This window comes from Alosa pseudoharengus, unplaced genomic scaffold, assembly GCF_046254945.1.
Source record: "Alosa pseudoharengus isolate Yale_2024_CS ecotype anadromous, Long Island Sound unplaced genomic scaffold, YU_APseudo_1.1 YU_APseudo_1.1_scf_17, whole genome shotgun sequence".
Lineage (NCBI taxonomy): Eukaryota > Metazoa > Chordata > Actinopteri > Clupeiformes > Clupeidae > Alosa > Alosa pseudoharengus.
Window position 1 is genome coordinate 24668436 of NW_027468640.1, and position 5000 is coordinate 24673435.

The window sequence follows — 5000 nt, forward strand, 5'->3', positions numbered from 1 at the left end:
AAGCTATAGGTGTATAAGAGACAAGGGGTATGGGGTTGGGGGGTAGTCTCTATACCCTTGCCGGTACGGCCTCTTTCTTCCTATTGCTTATCCTCGTATCTGTACGTCAGCCTTTGATTGCCAAGGACAAAAACACACACACACATACACACACACAAACATCTGTCATCTCTCCTCCTGAGACGGTCCAGATGAGAAAAAAAGACTGGGAATAATACAGTCTGAGTCTTGTTGTACACACACACACACACTCACACACACACGCACACACACGCAGCTCAGTAAACCATCAAGTGCGTGACTGCAGGGCAGATTAGTTAGCTGAGGTCACTGAGGCCAATCAAAGGGCCAAGCCAACATGAGTCTTTTTGCCAGTTCAAGTCCAGAGACCTTCCTTGAGTCTAAGCAGTACCAGTGGGGGTTGCATTGCCATGTTCTGTAGTATTTCATTTGAATCAATTGTTGTTTTTTCCATCTTGCAAAAATCCAGATGGCCCGGACCAATTTTGAATGCATTTAGCTGCAATTAGCTCTAAGCTGTTTTAATTTAGGTGAGGTAAAACATGATTAAAGCAAGTAATTGCCTGAACCAAAAGAAATAAAGCAAATTATTAGATTGATTTCATTACATTACATTGATAGAAGTAATCGTTTGTTTGAATGCATTTTATCGTTATGTTTTTGGGGGCGTTTGACATTGAAGAAAAGCCCTTCTATCCTAATTGATACAAATCCTGAAGACGAGGAGGAGGAAGGATCTACGCCAGTGACCGCCCGTGCGTGCTCTCCTCTCTCCATCCATCTGTGTGTTCTTCTTTATCCTTTCTTCGTATTCCTCCGCTCTTTGCGCTGGAACATGCCCCTGAGACGTGGAGTTCCTGCTCGGTCTCTCTGTCTCGCTCTCTCTCTCTCTCTCTCTCTCTCTCTCGCTCCCTGGGGAAGGCATCCTCCAGCATCAGATACTGTCAAACCACTCAAGCGTTTAACAGACCTCACACACACACACACACACTAACACTCAAAGACAGACACACACACACACACACACACACAGACTTATCATTCCTTTTGGGGAAAGAGGATGAAGCATCATTGTTTCCTCCTCCAGATGTGAACCTTTTGTTGGTTCTCTCTCTCTCTCCCTCCCTCCCGTGCTCCCACCTCTTTCTTCCCCTCCTCTGCCCTCCTCCTTTTGTCCCCCTCTCATCCCTCTCTTCCTGGGAGTAATGGGCTGAGGAGAGGGCTGGGCGAGTCTGACACACAGGTCCACTGCTCAGGAACAATGGAGCCACTTCAGTTCCTCCCTGTAGACCTTAGTGAGTGTATGTGTGTGTGTGTGCTCGTGTGACTGCATACAAGCAGTGTGTGTGTGTGTGTGTGTGTGTGCTTGTGTGACTGCATACAAGCAGTGTGTGTGTGTGTGTGTGTGTGTGCTTGTGTGACTGCATACAAGCAGTTGAATGTGTGTGTGTGAGTGAGTGAGAGGGAGAGAGAGAGAGAGAGCGAGAGCGTAAATGTATGTATGATTTTGTGTGTGTGTGTGTGTGTGTGTGTGTGTGTGTGTGTGTGTGAATGTGAATGAATATTTATGTATAAATGTATGTGTGTGTGTGTGTGTGTGTGTGTGTCCTCATCCATATACTTGTGTGTCCACATACCCTTATGCGAGAGTGTCGGATTTGTCTGCAGCGCTATGCAAGTTATTTGCTTACATTAAAGGCATAATCCATGTGCGTTCTTATCGGCTACAGCATCTCTCTCATTTCTGAGAAGTCTCCTCAATAGATGTATGAGGCCCCGGGCCTGGACCCTGGAGCCTGTTTGTCCAAACCGCATCCCCCGCCTCTGGCCTACCGGCCCCTCCGCCATGAATGGTGCTCAGGCTTGAATAGTCCGACAGCCTTCGCCTCGCTGTCCCCTCAAGGCTGCCGCGATGCTTTTCAACGCCAGCAGACTGCCTTGCTGACAGTTCCCTCCGCCGTGAAGCGTGTGCAGTTCACAATAAAGAGATGAATACATCAGAAACATTCATGCCCCCCCCCCCCCCCTCTTCATTTCCACCCCCTCCCTCTCTCTCTTGGCCACTGTGAGGATGTCTCTACCTGCGAGTAGCCCAGGCTTTAAGGTGTGCGCCTCGGCCCTGGAAGGGATAAGGGGGATTGCTTTGGCCGGCTAGAATCTTCCAGAAAGCACCAGCAACCCCCACTGTTTGTTAATATTTAATAAGGCCACACTTCAGTAAATAGTGTCTCGGGCAGGAGTTTACACTGGCTGTCAGCAGCACTGTGGCAGAGCATAGCCCCTATAATTACCACACTAGCAGCTTTTATTTATTTATTTATTTATTTATTTATGTTTGTGTTTATTTATTTATTTACACATACACTCACATACATATATATACATTCCATCTTCTATATGCTCTGCATCCCTACTGGAGGGGTATACTGTAGGAGTGGAGTTTGTTGGGCAGGCTTGGGGAATTTCTTCCCCCACCACTAATGAGGAGCGAGGGGGATCTTCTCTTTCTTTATTTACACTCGTCTCTGTGGGGCCAAGGTGGAATGAGTGGAATGGCCCACGCTCTGACTCCAATTACCAGCGCTGTGTGTGTGTGTGTGTGTGTGTGTGTGTGTGTGTGTGTGTGTGTGTGTGTGTGTGTGTGTGTGTGTGTGTGTGTGTGTGTGTGTGTGTGTGTGTGTGTGTGTGTGTGTGTGTGTGTGTGTGTGTGTGTGTGTGTGTGTGTGTGTGTGTGTGTGTGTGTGTGTGTGTGTGTGTGTGTGTGTAGAGGGACGCTGCGATTATGGTTTCCCCTGCTGAACAGTGGCCTTTGTGTGGACAAGCCTGGTGGTTGACTGGTGAATGTGGGCAGAGCTTGGCGTCTTGGCACTGGTTTGGCCAGGAGGCGGTTTGGTGCTGAGTGGTTTTGTCTCCCCCACTCAAGGACATCGTCAGTCTCACCGCTCCACTCAGCTGGTCTGGTCTCGGGCGCAGGGTCTGGCTGTCTCTTTAAGGGGACAGGAGATTACAGTGTTCCAGAGTAGGGCCACTGGGGGTCACTGCAGCCAGGAGAGGAGAGGAGAGAAGAGGGGAGGAGAGAGAGAGAAGAGGGGAGGAGAGAGAGAGGAGAGGAGAGCGAGAGAGTGCAGAGAGAGAGCAACCTCCCTAGCAACCTTTAAAAAAGGAACATTTGACAGACATCCCACCAATTGGTCCTGCCCCTTTGCAGTGTAGCGTTCATACACACACGCACACACACACGCACACACACACACACACACACACACACACACACACACACACACACACACACACACACACACAAGCACACACTCAAACGCACACATACACAACTTAATCGAGACATCAAAACTTGCCCTCCACCCTCCCTGCTGTTAGCCCCTGGGTGGTGGATGCCTTGGGTGGGGGAGCGATGGCGTGGGTGGTGGTTTGGGGCGGGTGGTGGTGGGGGGGTGATGGGTTGTGGGTCTCGGGGAGCTGCTCTCAGTGGGGAGGCTAAACCCCAACCGTCCTCTGCACCCATGGGTGAGGACCCCACCCATCAGTGCCTGACTCCGCTGCCCCCCCCCCCACCCCCTTCAGTGGGGTGCCACAGAGCCGGCGCGTCGTGTGTGTGGGGCGGGCATCTGACAGGGCAGAAAATGGAACAGTATCTCCGCTCCGCTACTCTCCCTCCTCATCTGGCTCTCGCAGCGCCGTGGCTGTATTGTTCCATCATAAGCCGTCAGGAGAGAATGGAGATGTGGTTTGTGCTATTAACATGTCAGTGGACATTCTGCTTCTTTGGAAAACCCACCCCACCAGCAACCCCACCCACCACTCCACCCCCCCCCCCCCCTTTCTTTGAACTGTCGCTTGCCTCATATGCCAGCATCATCAAAGGGGACCGGGTCCTCCTTTTTGTCTTTTGCTCTGCCTGTCTGCCTGTCTGTCTGTCTGTCTGTCTGCCTGCCTCTCTCTTTCTCTCTCTCTCTCTCTCTCTCCCTCTCCCTCTTTCCCTCTCTCCCGTTTCCAGAAGTTCAGATGAGACATTTTAGAGGCTAGCCAAAGTGGTACTGGCATGAGAGCCAGATTTTTTTCTTGCTATAGAGGGAGTGAGCGCGCACAAGAGAGTGCAAGATAGAGAGAGGACTGGAAAAAAGAGATCGGTAGGCAAAATTATTGCATGATTGCCCATTCCCAAAAGAGTCTTGGCATCATTCCGAAGGAGGCATTTCGTAATTGCTTTTAGAGCCATGTCAGACACACGTAATTCCCCCTACTAACGGCCAGGCAGAAGAAAGCAAGAGAGAGCCCAATCTCTAGGGTCAGAGAGAGAGAGAGAGAGAGAGAGAGAGAGAGGGGGGGGGGGGGAGAGAAAGGGAGAGAGAAAGGGACAGAGAGAGAGAGGGGTTGGAAAGAGCAGAAGAAATGAAGTGGCAATAAGTGTGGCCCAGTGGGGAAATGCACTTCAATGTGAGTTTTTAATACATCAGGCGAGGGACTTGGCAGTCTGCCACACACAGCAATTGTTTACCTTTTTGCTCACTGGCTGCATCTGTTCTGTTTTGTAAACGGCACTAAACTATCCGCCCGTAAACACCGGAATCAATAACAACTGTTTGGGGATTTCCCTCCCTCCCCCCACCCCCCTTCTCTCTCTCTCAGACAGACACACACACACACACACACACACACACACACACACAGAAATACACACATCCTCTGTCTTTTTTCATGACTGCTCCCCTTCCCTCCCTCCCGTGCCAGTCAAGGCTGGTGTGACGTAGAGGCTGCCTAACTGTGGAATTCATTGGAGAGCTCCACAGAAGAAAGTGTGTTTTATTGAATCCATTCTTTAGCTTGTTTTTTTTAACACAGAGATATATTGCATCTTTTTTTTTCCCTACACATACTGTGTGTAAAAGTGGTTTTCAAGCCCAGGGTTCAAGCCCATTGTCAGTGTTACCAGAGAGGGTTGAAGCGGATCTTTGGTGATA

The 5000-nt window shown here is 50.0% G+C and overlaps 1 protein-coding gene across 1 annotated transcript in view; it reads left to right on the forward strand.

The window, feature by feature from the left end:
- kiaa0825 (KIAA0825 ortholog) overlaps nt 1-5000 on the forward strand; it is a 101424-nt gene that overhangs the window by 12255 nt on the left and 84169 nt on the right. The window lies entirely within an intron of this gene.